The 20,156-nt window shown below is 43.1% G+C and overlaps 1 protein-coding gene across 4 annotated transcripts in view; it reads right to left on the reverse strand.

The window, feature by feature from the left end:
• The window catches only part of NCALD (neurocalcin delta), a 291,656-nt gene that overhangs the window by 142,698 nt on the left and 128,802 nt on the right, over nucleotides 1-20,156 (reverse strand). For 2 of the 4 annotated variants that reach the window (XM_036337948.1, XM_036337945.1), the window contains exon 3: nucleotides 5,860-5,908. The exons of the other annotated variants lie outside the window; for them this stretch is intronic. The gene's annotated coding sequence lies outside the window, so the exon portion shown is untranslated. The remainder of the gene's footprint in view (nucleotides 1-5,859; nucleotides 5,909-20,156) is intronic. 4 annotated transcript variants of the gene reach the window in all.

Genomic DNA, 20,156 nt, shown 5'->3' on the forward strand with positions numbered 1-20,156 from the left:
GCTGAGCCACGCCGGCTGGGCCTGCAGCCTTTAATAAATCATTGCTTTGGAGGAGGCCAATAAGATGGGAACACATTCACCTCTGAATATCATGGAACAGCAGCAGCTCAGAGAAGTGTGAAATCACGAGCCAAACGGATTTGCAATGACCCATTCCAGGCTGCCAACTCGTCCCTTTTGGCATCAGGCTTGATTTTACAGACTTCTCTTCCAGTGCTGTATGGTTGGGGCTTTTTAATTTGTCTGTTGGTTTTTCCTTTCATGCAGCACAGCCAGTATTTTCAAGGCTGTTGCAACTTTCCTAAGTCACATCTTTTTTTCCTCCGTGCCCCCACAAACAATGTTGCTCCAGAGAACCACAACCACACTATCTCCATCTTTCACTGGGTTGAATCATGTTCTTGAATGCAGGGAAAATGCGTCCACATATTCGTATTGAGTCTTTGTTAATCCTTTACATGATCGATCGTGTAAAGTGTTGTAGAAGATGCAATGCAGCAAAATTCCAGCATTGCTTACCCCTCCGATCAGTCTGCCAGTAATTGAGCATGAGCATGTACCCTCCACCGTGGTCTGGGATATAGGAACAAACTGCAGATCTTGGCTTTGAGGACTGCACAGTCCAAGCAGAAGAGAGAGACTTGGAAACAGTTATGAGAACAGGTGAAGCCACCTTTACCCCCTGCCCTGTGGTGACAATGGGCAAGCAGGCTGCTTCCACACCAACAATGCCTCTGCAGGGCACGTGGTCAGGGGACTAGGTCCCTGTGGCTAAGCCAGCACAGACATTGGACAGCACACATGCTCTCCTATGAGGGGAGGAAGTCGGCTTCTAACAAGGTCTCCTGCGTCCTTGTCCATCTCCATCATTGCCTTGCTCTACATAACTGTTCTCAGCCTTATCCTCCAAACTGCCTTGCTTGGATTTACAATCCTTCCTAGCTCTACTTGTTATTATTAATGGCACCCATGTCATATATACTTATTATGTGCCAAGAATGGTCCATGCTTTAGTTCATTGAATCTTTATAACATCTTTGAAATGGGCTTTGCTATCCTGGTGTTATAAATGAAGACAAGGACCCTCAAAATAAAAATTAGAAATGTGTGCACGGCCACACAGCTGCTAAGTAGAAACACTGAGACTGGCACCCAGGATGTGTGGTAAGAAAAGTTCGTAAAGACTACATTAGTCCGCCTCTGGAGACACGTGTGGGTGATTCGCTCCCGCTGTAAGAACAGAGATCAACATTTGCATCCTTTTCATAACCCGAGGGCAGGGTGGACCTGTGAGCAAGCAGAGTAGGCATCTACCAGTGTGTTGTGATTTAAGGAAAACCGGACCAGGATGGGTTAAACAGACCTCCCCCACTGCCTATCACGGTGCCTGGAATTCCTTTATCAGAAGTGCATTACTTTGGGCCTTGGGGTCTTTCTGGCCATTAGAACACGATTGCCCTGGGAGGAGCCAGCCTCAGCTGAGACCTCTGCGAGGGTCAGGGCTTAGAGAATGAGTCCCAGGAGAGATGCCTGGAAGGAGCCTGGGAGCTCTGGGGATGGGCAGGAGGTGCGGAGAGGAGGGTGGGAGGTTCTGAAAACAGGGGTGAACATTCTGTTTGGCTGGCCCCACCTCTGTGGCCCCAGCTCAGGGTGAGGCAAAGGGAAGGTACATAATTCTCTTGATTTGAGAAAATGCTGTTTTGATCGGGATGAGAGTTGGAGGCCTGGAGGGTGGTGGCAGGTGGGCTTCACGTGCTGAGGGCCATGAGCACTGTGAGGCCACAAACGACCAAAGACAGAACCCTTGCCCTCAAAGAGCTAATCGCCTCTCTGAAGAGAGAAAATATCCCCAGCAAACAACGGGTGCGTAAGATAAGACAGGAATGACCACGCACAGAACACAGGTATAACAGAAACCCAGGGACAGGAGAGCTCCGTGGGGGAGGCAGGAGGTGGTGTCGCTTCCCTGGGGACACGCGACCCCAAGAACAGTACCAAAGAGAGAGATGGAATGAGGAGGCTGGTGAATGCCTGCCATGCCAAGGGAAGACCCACATGACTACAACCTATTGCTACCAAAGCACCCCCAAACGAGGAAACCCACATTTAGATTTAATCAGCATGATGCAAAATGACGCTAGGATGGTGCAGAAACAAATGCATGCAGTAATAAGCTCAGAATTTCAGTAATGGGTGGAAGTACCAGATGTATCTATTAAGACACATGGCAAGTAGACTCGATGAAGCCAATTAGGCAAATGTAAACCCCTCAGTTATCTCTGTGGGAAAGAGATCTGATGACTAGCCTGGGCCAGCAACCTTGGAAAAGTCCAAGACTTGCCACTGGATTCAGTTCTGATAAAGAATCGCTTTATCCTGTGGCCTTCCAACCAGAGACAAATGCTCCTCTTCCGGGCTTTCGCTTAATCCTCCCTTCTCCAGCAGCAAAGGTTACTCCTATTTGCTCTAACTTATTTTGTATTTTTATAAAAGGTCCCTTTATTTCATTCTCACAAAGAAAACAACTGCAAGGAAGAAAGGAAGGAAGCAAGCAAGCGCTGACCTTTATTTGCTAAATGAGTTATTTCACCACTGGCTACAGGTGATTATGTCTCACCATTCCCAATAACCGCCCTTTGTACCCGTTGGCACAAGAGAAACCAAGGACTACAGCCTCGGGCTTAGTCATGAGTGAGCAGAAAGAAGAAAACCAGTGTAGGAAGAGACTTGAAAGAGAGGTGAAGGGCGAGGAGGAGGATCCACAAGAAATCCTTCCTCCTCTTTTCTTAATTGAATTATCTTTCCAGCATATAGTTCATCTCAACTTTTGGCTGCTAATGAGTTACGTTTCCACAAGTCGCCTGCTTTCTCCCAGGTGGCTGCGCATCTGAGACGTGAACGGCAAAGGCCTGCGGTTTGGTCTGCTAATAGGTTTGTAGTAACCTCCATGGAGACGCACAGGGACAGTGATCGCATTATCCAAGCCCACAATTAGGCACAGACTTTGTCTAACAAAGGATGCTTGTGCTTTGCTTCCAGATGCACACAGCAACTTGGCTAACGGAGATCCAACGCCTAAGTGTCAGGATTTCCGGGACATTCTGGTGTTCAAAGAAGCAATCAGGAAGGAAAAAAAATTGAACTCATATGAATCTGGGAGGCAATTCCAATACTGGAGCAAAATGACAGTACCAGCATTTTTGCATTCAATATAAGGATTCAGAATCCATAAAAAGAAATCGGTGAAGATGAATATTTAAGACACTTAAAATATACAAATTTAGCAACATCATGTAAAATGCAAGAAATACAACCTAAATATTATCATACTACTACTAATTATTAGTAGACAGAATTTTAAAACCCAAGTATTAAAAAATTCAACAATCTCAAAAATGAAAAAAATTGTCATGAAAAGTTGAGAAGCAGACCGTTTTATCTGAACTTTTGTGGAGGTTTCTTAAAGCGCATAAACTTTGTTGCCACTGAATTGAGAACACATTTCTGTGCAAATTTTTTCGCTGCTGAAAAGAAAAGGCCCTAGTCAGGAAAAGGCTATACTCAGGAAAAGGCCGTAGTCAGGGGATGTGTTTATGAGCTACCTCCAAATATTTTTCTCCGATTTCTTCATCTGCAAATAACCAGAGCTCTCATTTGATAACTTTGAGGAGGAGTAGTTTTAAGCTTTGAGGAGTATAATTTTGTGTCGGGGGAGGGAGGAAGGAGGGGAAATTAAATCACTTTATTTACCTCAAGCTCTAGTCTTACTGAAGGCAAGAAGCAAGCATGTTCTATTTGTCCTCCTCCTCTCTAGTTTGCTCACATACTAGTATGGTTGAGATCCCGATACCCAGCTGCCTGTATCTGTTTAAACCTCTCCTGTTGTAGTGGGCACAGCCTAAGGGGATCCCCCGCCAGTCACACCCTCATATAATACCCTCCCTTGAGACAGGCACAGCCCCTGGCTTGTGTCTAGCCACTGGAATACAGCCATGGTGAAAGGCCAGAGAGCCCTGGACTAGGTTACATTCTGTGAGACTCCATCTGAGCAGCCTGGAGTCAGAGAGTCTCCTGCTGGCTTGACTCTGCCACGCTGTGGCGGGGCCTGTGAGAAGCAAGTGGCCACATGGAAAGCAGTGTGAACACTCTCTAGGACAGCGGTTCTCAACCTTCCTAATGCCCCGACCCTTTAATACAGTTCCTCATGTTGTGGTGACCCCCACCCATAAAATTATTTTCGTTGCTACTTCGTCACTGTAATTTTGCTACTGTTATGAATCGTCATGTAAATATCTGATATGCAGGATGTATTTTCATTGTTACAAATTGAACATAATGAAAGTGTAGTGATTAATCACAAAACAATATGTAATTATATGTGTTTTCCGATGGTTCTTAGGCGACCCCTGTGAAAGGGTCGTTCGACCACCAAAGGGGTCGCGACCCACAGGTTGAGAACCACTGATCTAGGAGATGAGAGAGCACCAGGAGACGGCCAGCAAAAAAGCAGGGGACCTCAGTCGTACAACCCCGCCTTAATTCTGCCCACAACCACATGCTCTTGGAAGAAAAGCAGCCCAAGCTTCAAGGAGGAACACAGCCCAGACAAAATCTTGACTACATCTCTGCGATCCTAAGGAGAGGCTCCAGCTAGGCTGCACCCAGATTCCTGGTCCACAGGAACTGCGGATTAATAATTACCTGCTCTTTCAAGCCACTCAATTCATGGGAATTTGTTATGCTGTAATATATAACTAATGCACATATCATCATCCACTTTGCACTCCAAGAACAATTATTCCTGCAAAAAAGTTTTGTGTTGCCCTGGTCGTGGTGTTCAATGGTTAGAGCATAGCCCTCCCCCCCCCCCCCCCCCCCACACACACACCTGAATCAACCAGATCTCCAAAGAGTTCTGGTTCCTTTTATTAGGAAATAGTCATTGGGAGCCAATATTTGGGTGGTAGGTGTGTTTATTGCTACTGGAGTGTCATTGTTTCTACACCAAACCAGTTTTTCAGTCTCCTAATATGAGACGTTGGAGTATCCCTGTATGCTTAATTTATTTTCACTTATTCAACAAACATTTTTACAGACCTCATTATGTGCCAAGTATTAACATTTTGAAAATATTAACTCATCTAATCCTTGTAATAACCATAACAACCATTATTAGCCCCATTTTATAGACAGAAAAACAGAGGCACTGAGAGGTTTTGACGTGCCCCAAATCATGCAGCTAGTAAGTGGAAGGCCAGGAATTGGTCCCAAGCATCTCCAGATTTGGGGCACTAACCATTATACCACATTGCCTCACAGTGGTGAGGACCTCACAGAGCATAAAATTGATGTCATTTAAGGTACTTCTTGGGCTGTGGCCCAATTTAAAATAAAGGAAGAGGACTCTTGAGAGGACTCTGGAAGCTGCCTAGGATGAAGCTGGTATATATGTGATGACAGATGATGCCTAGGATTAGTAGGGTGCTCACACTGTAAAGTATAAAAATGTCGAATCACTATATCATGCACCTGAAACTAATAGAACCAATATAAGATTGTGTGCTAAGTATACTTAAACAAAAATTAAATTAACAAAATTAAAAATAGAAACCATTCCATTCAGTGGCTGCAAATATACTTTGTTATATTCAAGGGTGACGGGCGGTGCCTTATTTATTTCATTTCTGCCCATTATCCTTTCCACAAAAATTAAAGAGGGGCTTTCCTATCTTTCCCATCTATGAAACTCCCATTCATTATGCAAATATTTGAATGAAATTCTCTCTTGTGAAAACCACTGAACGAAACTGCGAGTTCCGTTCACAACTAATTGAAAGAAAAATTAAAATGTACACTTACTTTTGACTGTCACAAGTGGATGGTTCCAAGAGACCAAAGTTGAGATGATCTAAAAGAAAACAGGCAAAACAACCCCACTGAATGCAAATATGTGAATGGGCGGTTTGTGAGGCCCTCATCCCCACTTCTTTTAGTGGCAGAGCGCCACTTCCTATGACTTGGGTGTAGTTGTCAACAACACCTCAGGGAAAGAGCGTGCAGGTGGGGTGGAGATGGGGCTCTGTAGAAAGGACTCACCTAGAAAAAGAAGGAAGACTTTTTTATGTACTTATGAAACCCGACTATACTTATTGACTTCTTGCTGGTATTTATAAACTCCTTGGAAGAGGATACAGTCAGGAACGTGGGCCTTCATTTGTCAGTGCAGAGCGAGCACCAAACGAGCTGCCTTCAAGATGTGCCAAAGCTAAAGGACATTCCAAAAGGAATTAGCAGACCAAGTGCCTTAATGCAACAATAAGAAACCACAATGACATAGGTCAGTGAATGGGAGTAGTGTATTGGTTTGATTCATAGGTCAGAAGAAAGAGATGATAAAGGGGTTGGTCTGTGAGGAGCCTCGCCCAGCATGTATAACTGAGAAGGCTTCCAGGAAGTGGGGGACGGGTCATCTATTCAATGGCAACATCAATGGATGTGGGAGGGGGATGGTCTTAGATTCTGCTTCTGGCATTTATAACGGCTCTTTGAGAGAAGAACATTTTGGTGCCGCTGGGAGCACCAGTCTAGACAATCTAATCAGCTTATCTAATACAGTTTAAAAACTATCAGCAGGGTCAAAGCCCTCTTGGAAAACCTGTTTAAAAAAAACAATCTCAACTCATATCATTGAATTCTTAAATATCAGAGTGTCACCTTTATTAGAAAATTTCAAGGAATGTGCAATTGTTTACCCTCCCTTTTTATTAACAAAAGTCAATTGTAGTAATTCAAGAAGAAAAGGTATTCCAACTGACATGTTAGGAAATAAAGGTAATATTCTACTGATTTCTGGGTACTTGAAGATGGACCAGTCACTGCAAAATGCATCTTAGTCCATACATCAAGGATTTATATTCCTCTAAGCATTTAATGGAGAATTGAATAGAACTAGGAGCTACTCATAATAACCTGTACATTTTTATAACATAGATATTTAGAAAAGATTTTGGCTTAATAAAATGTAATCTTTCCAAGCATGATTTTTAGCTGGAAAAAAAAATCTGTGAAAGGATTTTTACATATTTTCCTTTATCTCATAGTTACTGTATGTTGAAAAACAAACATATCACAACTTGAAATGTGATATTTTAGGGCTTTTCATTGTTAATATAGGGAATCAAGTCAAAGCGAATTCAAAGTGTTTTACATTTTAAAGTATATTTACCAGTAATTCTGCTTCGGGCTTTCAGGTTTTATTGGAAAGAAAAAACAAGCAAGCAGGTGCTTGGTTAACATGGCAAGTCGAATAAATGAGCAGTTACTAGAGCTGACCTGACACAGGACCCCAGAGGCTTGCTCTAGTATCTGAGTGGACAGGCCATGGGAGACCAAGCTGGCTAGACGGCATCTAAGTCAGCTGGGTGAGACCAGGAGAAGACATCACGTGGGAAATACTAAAGCTCTGTCAGTTCTCTGTGCCACTGGGCAAGTTTCATGGATCTGCTCACAGAAGTACATTGAAACACAACCTATCTTAGCTACTTTTTTCTCAGAGATTGATTACACAATGATGGCGGTGGGGTGGGAGAGGCACGGACATGTGGGAATGCAGGTATAAATAATCGACAGTGTATATTCTGCTGTTTATTCAGGGTGGGCAAACGTAGGTTTGTAGTTGTGAGTACACAAGACACAGAGTTTATTCTTGTATTACTATTTATGTATTAGTGTATTATGTATTTGTACAACTGGAAGCCTACTTTAGCACACCCCATATAATAGCTGCATGCATTGAAACATATGCATAAGAGAAGTTTTGTAGATTTTTGTTCGTCTCTTGATAATTTAAATAATCATTTCCGGGAGACAAAGGATACAGTAGAAAGAACACAGGAGTGGGCTTGAGGAGTTCTGGGTCTCATCTGAGCTCAGCCATTAGGTAGCGTGGACTGGCGTTGGAGCAGTCACTTTACATCACTAAGTCTCTACACACAGATGGGGTGGGTCCTCACCCTAAAAGCCCTTACTTTTTCTGGACAATCTTTATCAAGAAGTTCATGATTTTGAACAAATAAAAAATACAACTGGTCAAATTTGCTTTTTCAGAAGCCTAAAGTGAACCCCCTTTTAAGGGTGACAGTACTTAAAATAGCTACTATAAATTATTTTGGTTTGCATATACAAATTTTAAGGTTTATGGTATGAAAGTCTAAAAACGTTGGATAAAAACTGCTTTAAAAAGTTTTAAATGTTATATAAAGATACCGTATAGTTACCAATACCATTTCACCACTATTTGTAATTATTCTATCAGTCAGCCACACGATCCCTTCATGCCAATAATGAATGAAATGGTTTCTGGTCTCTATTATTTTATCCCAAACTTAGCATTTTCACCGAGCAGCACATTCTGACAAGAACTCTATAGCACTTCACATTTCATTTTAATTTAATAAGTCTGGCCATTTGAATTCCAGAATCCAACCCCAACTTTCCTCAGAAGGGGAAAAGGCCGAATATTTATTCATCTGGGCCGGGGGTGGGGGGGGGGGGTGTGGGGGGGGGAGAATGTACCATGCTCCAAAAACACAATTAAACTGGAAACAGATGATATTCATCCTCTCAGGGGCATTTAGCATAAGCTAAATATACTCACAACACAGCTGACCATTTATAAACACAGCTCCCTCAGCAACCATAGAGCTGCACTGAGGGCAGCCCACTCATTGGTCTGCAGTGAAAGTCATGAATGAAGAAGGTAGGGTGGAGGTCATGTCTGAACATCACGCAATCAACACTGCTCCAACTCACACAAATATTTAATAAAAAAAAAAACAAAAGCATTCTGTGGTCCTGTTTTCTAGTTTCCAGTTCGGTACTTGAATGAGGATCCATGTAGTTCTCTCCACTTGGCATTTTCACTGAGCAAGAACTCGATAGCTCTCTACATTTCATTTTAATTTGATTTAATAAGTAAATACGGGCAGTAGGTATGGAGGGAGCAGATTCACTAGGATTCCAGCTTCTCTGAAGGGACCGTTTGTTATTGGCCCTGTTACTCATAGCCCAACCTCCCTTGGGCTGGTGCTGTTCCGAGCTTCCTTCAGAGGCTATGATTCGTTCTGTCTGTGGCCATGATTCAAGTGGAGAGGAATGGATGTTTCCCTCATGTCTTTCTCTCAGAGCTGGTCTTAAATGCAGAAAGCATGTTATGACAAAATAAACACAACAATAACACAAAGAAACCAACCTGATTGCAGGGAAGAGAAACTGGCTAAATAGGCGTTATATAAATGTCTTACTTAGCCTATTGGTCAGTCAACGACATTGACAGAGGAATCCACAAGGGCAGAGCCCACACGGAATTCTCCCCTCTGTCCAGGCCGCCTGCAATGTCCCACTTGGGAGAATGGCTGCCTGGCTCGGAAGCAGACAAATACAGTCATCCAATGGCCATACCATAAGGAGTGTGTTTATTCATTCATTCAACAAACGTTTATTCGGCATCCACCATGAGGCAGGGGGGGACCAGAAATGAATGACATGATTCACCTTTAAGGTGCTCACTCCTGGAGACGAGAAGGAAGCCAGCTAGTCATTTATGAGAGACAAATAAACAAGAAAAGTCATCAAACATGAACAGTTTACTCAGGGACGTAATATACAGCACAGGGAAGCGAGTCAATAACGTTGTAATCATTATGCAGGGTGACAGATGGTTACTAGACTAATGGCAGCGACCACTTTATAAGGCACATCGATATTAAAACACTACGGTGTATTCCTGAAACTAATATAAAATGGTATTTCAATTATAATTAAAAGTACATTTTTAAAGGATGGGAACAGAAACCTAGACTCATGTAACCATAAATATCCAATCCGACCAATATACTCCCATCCTGCTCATTCTTTCCTTGTCCCTGTCTCATGGTTTTCCTCATGAGCGCTTGCTCATGAAAACTAGTGCCACTTGATGTCATATATTTGTTTATGTTTGGTTGCCTGTCCCTCTCCGTAGAAAGTAAGTGCTTAAAGACATGGGGTTTCTTTGGTTCACAGAGGTCAACCTCCCCCAGAACAGAACATCACATCTAGTAGCTGCTCAATAAATATTTGCTGATTGGATGTATGAGTCAATAAACATTATAGAAGTCACTTCATAAACGGAATGATTATCTCAAAAGATAGGGGAAAATGATGTTGGGTTATTACAAAAGGCAATTAAATTTTGATGAAGTCGTTGAAGAGTCAGTCGAGGGTCATTTTCTGGCAGGTCCTCAGGAGTATCTAGCATTAGGTCTGTGACGTACAGGTAGTTTTGTCTGCTTAGCATCCTGTCCTCATGCAACTGGCTCTAGGTGGCTTTGGTGAGGCAGCCAATCCCAGAATCTGCTCCCCTGACCCGCGGGCAGGGCCCAAACCCAAGCTGGGTTAGCTGATTCTCACCCCCCCCCCAACATTTAAACCCAAGCCACTGTGCTATCCAGAAGGATGGTTCACACGTTCTTGTCTCTGAGACCCCCTAATTGTCCTGATTCCCATCTTCCCCAAGTCCTGTCTGGCCAGCTCTTCCCTCAGTTCTTCAAGCTATTAATATCCTTCCAATAAACATTTGTTTCTGGCTCCAGAAGTCTCCGTTTATTTCTTTTGATTACATCCAAAGCTCTCTATGACCACAGGGGCTGATTAAAAGATGAATGCAGCTTGGAAGTACAATAAAAAGTTTTTATTGAACATTAACCATGTGCAGGTACCGAGCTAACCTGTGTGTGGAGTTATCCAATTCAATCATTAGAGGCATCTCCATGAATGCCTGTCACATCAAGGCTTACAGATGGTAAACAACATGTCCAAAGCTCCCAACCTACCAGAGGCAGAGCCATCATTTGGCATTATTCGTTTTCTATTACCTAGAAGCCTGTCAAAGAAGTTTCGAATTAAAGATCCCAAAAGAGGAAAGGAGACCTGGAAGCAGATGGACTAGAGATGTAAGTGGGGATAGTTAAGGAAGCTTAAGACAAAGGAGTGAATTCTACATCCAAGAGACAAAAGGAATAATAATAATAATACTAGTAATTAGACAAAATGTTGTGAAAACTACAAGGTTAAAAAATAGAAGTAAAGAATTTCAGACAACTAAGATATAATGATGACACAGGCGACAGAACAATGTTATAAAAACCCAGTTTCCATGGTAACCCCTAAATTTAGCAAACATTCCCCAAGCACTGACCTAGGGGGACAGGATTACGATGACATAATAGCATAACTTAATATCAAGAAACACAAAAATTAAAATTGAGTTTAAGTATGACACTAAAATGTTCTTTTCATGAAATTAAGCAGCCAGATAATATCTAGTATAAAATTAAGAGAGTTTGAAGTCCACAGCAGATAATATGTGACTAAAATAGCAAAGGAAAATAACATACAGGAAGGAATGATTAGTGGTGTCCAATGCTCTTTTTAAAAAACCCTCTAATAAATGAGGACTGATCTCCGGAGTTAGCAGCACAAATATCACTGGAGAGCTTGGATTTGGAGGAGTAGTGAGGATGAAATTCTGAGAGGAGGGGAGGAAGTAGAGAGGAGATCCAGATACCTCTTTTGAATAGAGAAACTGGGCTATAGCTCGTAGAATCACAAGACTCCTTTTCCCTAAGATGAAAGTTATTATACTATGTTTGCAAGGTGATGGAAATGATACAGAAAAGAGAGGAAAATGGATGAAGCAGGAGGAATTAGGGGTCCATAGCAGGAGCCCAGTCTTGAGCAAGAAAGAATATGGGATGCAGGGCATGGGAGTGCTGGCTTTAATTAGGAGCAGGGATAGGTCATTCATCCCAGCTCACAAGAGGGAAGGAAGAGTGCATAGGTCCTGCGTCGAGTAGGTAACGAGATTTTGTAATAGGAATCTATAGTTAGTCTTTTCTGATCACTTGCCTTATCTCAGTGAGGGAAGCAGGCTCATCAGTTGAGAGTGCAGTGAGGGTTGTTTTGAGGTTTGAAAAAGAAAAAAGAAAAAGGGGTAAAAAAAAATAATAATCTAGGAGAATGAGAGATGAAATGACGAGGGTAAGTGGTAGGATTCCCAGACACTTTCTAGTTAGGGTCTCAGTCGTGATTTTCAGCAAGACCACTCAGCATGGTTGCATGGTTTTCTCCAGCCACTGCCAGCCTCTCTTAGGTTGAACCAGGGTTGGGCCTTGTAGAGTGAAATATGTGAAGGGTTTAAAGGAACATGCAAAGTAAGGGTTACTAGAGTGGTCAATGGATGGGAGAGAGGAAATGATGGGCATGAGGAGCAGCTGAAAGTTGGTCAAGTCAGTGGATCAGAAGTCTTAGTGAGCAAAAATGCGGCAGTGGGGCTTTCAGGGGATAATTTAGAAATAGAGAAGATAATGGTCAGAAAGTAGAATGCTAAAAACAATTACAGAAGGTATGTTGTTAGTAGTAAGGACCAAGTCCAGAGTAGAGGTTCTTGCCTATAAGATAACCTTGCCTATAAGTTAGAATTTCTTGGGGACAAAAAAACAAAAGCAAAATGAAACAAAACTATACTTAGGTCTTTCTCAAAACAAATTGAATCAAAATCTCTTAGGTGTGGCCTGGACATTAGTATGCTTTTATCTGTTTCTTTGTTAACCAGTTCCCCAGGAGATTCTAACAGGCAGCTGAGGTCGACAACCATGGTCTAGGGTAAGTTTACCTTAAAAATCTACCATGACATAGTGTTTATGACTCAGATTAGCAACAAGTCAGCTAAAACTCCACATCTCTTCCATACGACCTGCCATAGAAACTTGTCTCTATTTCAGTGCTCCTTGTATCCTGCCTGGGAAACTGAATTTATTAATCTAAATTTAAGTATATTAATTTTTTTCATCTTCATTCATCTAATCTTATTGACTCAGATTTTAGCTTATCAAGATAAATTTTGTTTTGACATATTAGCTATATCTTCCAACATCTATGATTAATGAGTGTCTGCCTGTAAATTATTAAACTATTAAATGAATGTAACCAAGGCAAGTTCTGTGACATTCTAATGAGAACTCCAATGCACGCTCTGTGACATTCTGGATCCTTTAAGAATCCAGTACTCTAAGTCACACCTTTGTCACAGGCAAAGAATTCTTTCATTTTTATTCATCCCCCAAACGTTTAATGATTGCCTACTAGGGGCTAGGTCCTGTATCAGTTCATGGGGTTGCAAATGTGATCAAGACAGACATCCTGACCTGAGGGAGCTTACTTTCCTTTCAGGGGAGAAATAGTAAATAAATGGATGAATCAGAAAAATAACTAAGTATGTGGTAAGTGTGATAAAGAAAAACAAACAAATGTTGAGATAGCAAATGTTGGGAAAGATAACTGGAGATATGGTCTTCCAAGCCAAACATTGGCCCCCAAATTCTCAGTTCTCCAGGAGAACATTATGAAAGACTTAAAAGAAAGTTTCTGAAATCCATAGACCCAAGTCTTATGCATCTTCCTGCTCTAACCGTTGACACAACTTGTTATGCTCTGCAACTTTTCCTAAAATGCCCATAAACCTTCTGCTTAATAATCCATCCTAGAGTTTATTGAACTCAATGAGCAGTTGTTTCAAGAATCTATCATTTTCCTGTTTGAACATCAGAACAATTGGCTCATGAGACTTTGGGCAGTAATGATAAATTTGTACTACTTATTTTGTATTATTTATAGTCATATATATAGTCATTTATTATATATGTAACATAGTCATACATATATAGTCACTTATTATATACTAGAGGCCCAGTGCACAAAAATTCATGCACTTGGGGGGTCCCTCAGCCCAGCCTGCACCCTCTCACAGTCCAGAACCCCTCAGGGATGTCCACCTGCTGGCTTAGGCCCACTCCCCAGGGGGATCGGGCGTAAGCTGGCAGTCAGACATCCTTCTGGCGCCCGGGAGCCCTCGGGGGATGTCTGACTAACAGCTTAGGCCCGCTCCCCAGGGGGCGCAGGCCTAAGCCGTTAGTCGGACATCCTTAGTGCTGCCATGGAGGCAGGCAGGAGAGGCTCCCACCACCACTGCTGCACTGGCCAGCCATGAGCCGGTTTCTAGCTGAGTGGCACTCCCCCTGTGGAAACGCACTGACCCCCAGGGGGCGGCTCCTGCGTTAAGCATCTGCCCCCTCATGGTCAGTGCACGTTATAGTGACCAGTTGTTCCCTGGTCGTTCTGCCGTTGGGGTCAATTTGCATATTACCTTTTTATTATATAGGGTATTTGTATATAAATACAAAATCATGTTATTTTGCATAATGTATATATTCAAATAATCCAGATAAACACAATGTATAAATATGTATTTGAAGGCCCATATTAAATACTTTGTTTGCTGCTGCATTTAACCTTTATAATACGTTTCTGAGGTATTAAGAGCAGGGGAGCCAAGCTCGGGTGGGGGGGGGGGGCAGTGAACTCCCCCATGCTTCAGTGCAGTCATGAGGTTGGAACCCAGACAGATGACTCAGAGCCAGAGCTCCTAACAATTATGTTCTACGGCGCCTAGTAACAGTACTGCCATAGCTTTCAGGTTACACATATTTTGATAATGTGAAGAAAAGATCAAAATTGTAGCATCTGGACAGGCAGGCAAACAGCATGACCCAACTCACTCTTGTCATTTCTAATCAAATCTTAGTAAATGCTGAACAAGCGAAGAAATAATGGTAAAAATGTGCAGGTGGCAATAAAAACATCCACGTAAGTGTGTCCCTGAAAATGTGTTAATCATGGCAGTGGCCTCAGTTGTATCCTCAGGCCTGAAGCTGAGCACAGGCCTATGGCCCCACAGACCCCTGGTCCTTACTGTGATCACCAGTGTCTGCTGGCCCTGCCACAGGGAGGCGTCACCCCCTGGTATTCACTACTGGAAGGCAACTAATCACCTCTTGCCTTGTCCCTGTGATGTCATTATTAACAACCTTATTAAACGGTGTCTATCGGTGTAGGGTCTGATTGGGATTCCCAGGCAGAGGGAGAAGCATTATCAGAGAAGGGAGGCTTTATCTCAGTTCCTTGATGCCAGAAGGAAACCTCTTCTACCATAACTGAGTGCCAGATCATGGACTGGCTGTCAATAAATGTTCAATGAATTAATGAAGAGATGGGAAACGGGAGCCCTTATGAGAGTGCAAATTAGTATACGTGAATGGAGGACTTTCCCACGGTTTTGGTGATGATTGACAGCACTTTACCTTGATTGAATGTTCCATTTTTTCTGTGTTAGAGATTCAGGGGTCCAGCTTAATTGAGAGGAAAGCATATTTTAATTAGTGAGATGGCTGAAATACAGACCCGTTTTAATGAGGCACGCCTCTGCAAATCACACAGAAACCAATTGCACCCGGACCAGTGGCAAGAACTACTAATTGGGTGGTCCCCTCCATCCTTTCAGTGATTTAGATAATGATTGCTTTTAATTAATCCTTTCTCTTTATTTGCCAATAGGAGTTTCTAAAAGCTGTAAGTAGCTTGACTTTTCTCCTTATCACCATTCTGGTTGATGGAGATATTTGCTTAGCAAATCCTTTCTTCTCAGTGCAAAAATAAACAATTAGCTTCTGCTCAACCCTGCCTAAACAGCTACAAGTCCTGATTTAATTAATGAGTTTTGTAATAATTAAATGTAGTGTACTTATCAACCTAGACCGTTAACAAGCCTGGCAGAGAGAAACTGACATGGTGGGGTGCCCATCATTGGCGAGGTGCTTTCCATTGGATAATGTCACTTGATCCTCACGATTCCACGAGACAGCCACTATATTCCCCATTTTACGGACACTCAAACTAAGATTCAGAGAAGTAAAATCACGGTGTCAAGCCCAGACAGCGAGTAAGTGGCAGCGGCCAGTGTGATCCCCGGTGAGTCTCACCTAAAGCCTGTGGGCGCTTGCCCCATCAGATTGTAAGAAGAAGAAAAAGACCTGGTTCACTGGGAGGTGACTCAGTGCATCCGAGGAGCTTTGAGGAGACTGGCAGTCAGCATGCATTTATTGCCATTCTTTTTATCACTTAATGTTCTTTTCAAGCTTGCCATTGCTCTGTTTGAACACATATCCACATCTCAAACCCAGCAGATTTTGTTCCGTTTGCAATTTTGAGAGGAGGCATACAGAAGAACCTGGACTTGGCATGCTGACATGAATTTCAAATACTTTCAGAAAATGGATTATGAAGGCAGATATCCAGGGAACATTGGTTGCCTTGGGTAGTAATAAGAAGGAACCGGGTTAGATAGCAAGGGGAACTTCCAGACGATAAGACAAGATAAGCACTGAAGGGAGCTAAGGAAATGCAGTGACATGCTTGGATGAGGATACATAACAATCAGTAGCCCATCATCTGTCAGGGGACATGTGTGTGGAAGGAAAGGTTTGGTTCATTTTCAATGGCCCCAACACATCCCCATCAAATGTTGACACAGGTAAAGCACACATCATCTTGTATTCTTTTATGACATGTCTGTCAGGTGCAGCCAGAGAAGAGAAACCGGTGAACTTCAGGAAAGGAAGTTCCTTATAGAAACAGGAGGCATGCCACCTTGGCCACGCAGACAACGTGGGAAGCCTCGGCCTGTCTAAGGTCAGGAGGCAAGAGCGAGGGAGAGGTCTAGGCCAGAGCCCTCATTGGCATTTTCGCGGGAAAGGCAAGGCCAGACACAGTAAATGGTTTTAAGATTGGCTAGTTTAAAAAATTCCTGCCATGTGGGCTTTGGCTGTAGAGGTGGCCTCTAGTTGCCTGGTATGGGTCCTGGGATGATTGCAGATGGGGCAGGGGTGGAGGGACGGGGACAGCATGGGCTCCATATGAATACGCCAGATGGAGGAGGTATGCCTCATCGGTTAGTTTTCCTATCAAGGCCTGCTCCCCCTGAGCCCTCTGCTCTCTCTAGGAATTGGCTAGCCCAGGGAGCGGCAGTCTCTCCCCAGCCAGAAAGGTCTTTAAGATGTCAAAACATCATAACATATAGAAAATAAAAAATATAAAGCATGCACAGATACACTAAAAAGCACTAGATATCTGAATCTGGATAGGGCCCAGCACCCATTTAACCTTCAATGTGACAGACTTTTCTCCCACTGAGCCTGTGCAAGCAGCAGTCGGCACAGCTGGGTTGGCGAAATTCAGAGAGCAAACACAGCGAGCACAATGAGCACAGCCCTTAAGCCAACAGACAATCCAAACCCCAGATGAGACAAGCTCTAGGTTTGGCCAGAAGATATTGTAAAGCATCACAGCATATTGGTTTAGCTACACAGAACCTATGTGGTCAGCTGCTGAATGGAAAACAGAGAACCAAGCTGAATTGTCTTTGAGTTAAAGGCACATCACACGAGACAGCCAAATCCGCCTTTGCTACAGAGAACAGACCTGGGGGGATCCAGGGGCTTCTGAACAGAACCCGCCACCAGAACTATAAAATATTTTAAGGTAAAATTAAGGGTGTTTTTTAAGAAGAGGGGGAAATCCCAACTTTTTGCCAACAAACAAGGCCAGCGCATTCCAGATTTGAATCTTGTCTGAAATAAATAGAAAGGAGACATTCCATTTGATGAGTTTCTCTCTGGCGTCTCGGTTATAATACATGTTAAGTCTCAAAAGTCGTCTGTGCTCTCTTACTGGAAACCTATCACTCATTCATTCACTATCTACATAAACTAAGGGGATGGTTATGATTATTCTGATCTATGACATAAGCTTAATGAACCAGATTGCAAAAATCTGTGCATCTTTCCAACCAATATGACAAACCAGAGCTCACACTGGGCCCCTGTATGGTGCACTTGTCACGTGTATGCACCTACAAAGATGTTGACGAGGGAGTAGGGATGGAAGGTTGACTAATGCACCTCTCAGCCTTAACTGCAGCAATTTCTGAAGTTAAGTCATTGGATGACGTCAATTCTTTTACAGTCATTACTATATCACTGACACAGGCCAAATAGTTTCAAGTTAGAGATATATTGCTTTTTGCATAAGGAAAAACAAAAACAGGAAGTGATAAGCCATTATTTATCTTCTTTTTCTTTTACCCCCCAAACATCTCAGTTGGTGTGTTTGAAAAGGAGATATAGTTAGCCATCGCTGAATGAGTCACCTCAGCAAACTCATCGTGGTGGTAGAACTCCAGTTTGAGTCAAGGGTATGAAACCTACATTTGAAACTAAGCAAACGTTTTTCCAAAAAGGGAGCGAAAAGGAGAGGCCCCAAGTCTCCCTTAACCCCCTTCATTTCAGACACTGTATACAGCTACGGAAAGATGGGAGAGCCCCAGCCTGGGCCCTAGAACTCCTGATCCGACTCTCACTTGGTAAACCCTGGGAGAGGCAGATGCGCCCAGAACAGAGGTCTTAACTCATGTGCGGCTGGCCTCGTGCTGGACAAAACATTTCACTGACAAGTTATCAACATCAGTCTTGAGGCAAAAAACAAAAACAAAAAAACAAAAAAAACCCTTGCCAAATTATGGCAACTTTTCATTTTAACCAAAATCAGACATACTGGTATATGTGATACCTACTCTTGCCTGTGAGGACCTCACAGTCCAATATGGAAGACAGAATTCAAACCATGACAGTGTGAGAAATGGCTATTAGAAGTGTGATAACATACTAAAAAGCACAGGGGACGGACAACCATTTCCTGACATGCTGGAGGATAATAAGAAAAATGCGATATAAAGACTGCCACCATCATTTATTGAGAACTGACCCAGGGTCAGGCGTGATTCCAATGTTTTACATGTGTTTCCTCGCGTGATCCTTACAACTCAGCGACAGAAAATAAAGCACAACATTCATCAAAGGTTACCGAGGGTGAGTCATTGTTCTACGGGCTTTTTCGTTAGAGTTCATTTAATCCTCACAGCAGATCTATACAGATATCATCACCTCCATCTTACAGATGGAGAAACTGAGGCACTGAGAAGTTGATTCGCTTTCTCAAGGTCACAGAGCCAGTAGGTAGTCAAACCAGCATTCAACACCAGACAATCTGGCTCTGAGGCCTACATGCCTGACCACTGTAATAACCTGATCCCACTCCATGTTTACAAATGGAGAAATCCAGGCCCAGCCAATGAGAGGATGGACGAGATACAAAGGGCAAGTGATCTGACCGCAGAGCCCCCCCCCACCCCTTTCTTTCTCTCTACAATGAATAGAAAAACATATCTTCCCATGAGGATTTGAGAGAGAGAGAGAGAGAGAGAGAGAGAGAGAGAGAGAGAGAGAGAGAGAAGCATCCCAGCCATCAATCAATCAAGGCTGCCACCCTGGAACCTTACCAACAACCAGTTGCTGTCATCTTTTGTAAATCCAACTTTCAACATAAGCCAAATGCCAGAAAACACTCATTTCCTATTTGCAGGAGGCTTTGCAGAGCTGATTGTGACTAAAAAGCATCGTGCCCTGTTCCTTTTATCAGGAACCTCATTGACAGAGTCATTTATTTTTTATGAAGACAAATGAATATGGTTATTCTGATTAGAAGCAGAACAACATCAGCTCAGGAACCAGACTCTTGACTCAGGAACCAGAGCTGGGGAGGAGGCTGGAGATGCACCACACAAGAGGAGGCACCGATGCTGGGCACACGGGGCGAGTCCACCTGCCAGATGCAACCTGTCCTGTGCTGGCAGGTTCTCATGGTGAACATCTGCTAGTTCCTCCTGGCAGCCTAACACTGACATCGTCATCCTGGAGGTAGATGTGGGGATGACAATGTACTGGACACGCGAGGTGATTTCCAGTTAGACTGTTTCCCTGAGGAGTCTGCTACATGCCCTTTTGAGAGATTACTCATCAGAGGCCAAGGAGCTTTGTAGCGAATTGGACCAGAGATAGGTATGTGACCCAAAGGCAGTGTTTACAGGCTGTCCTGTGAGTACCTGTCTAGTACTGCAGGGTGACGCCATCGGACTGTCTCTGGAAGAGATTACATGCAATACACATAAAGAACAGTAGACAGGAGAGTAGCAGAGAAGCAAAACAAGAAATCCAGTCAATTAAAGTCAAGAGATGGCAGGTGCCATGATCGATGGGGGTGAAGATGGGCACGATGAAGCAGACAACCAGTCCGTCTCTCTAGTTAAAGAGAGAGACACTCACGAACAA

This window comes from Myotis myotis, unplaced genomic scaffold (assembly GCF_014108235.1).
Source record: "Myotis myotis isolate mMyoMyo1 unplaced genomic scaffold, mMyoMyo1.p scaffold_m19_p_16, whole genome shotgun sequence".
In the NCBI taxonomy this organism is placed as follows: Eukaryota; Metazoa; Chordata; class Mammalia; order Chiroptera; family Vespertilionidae; genus Myotis; species Myotis myotis.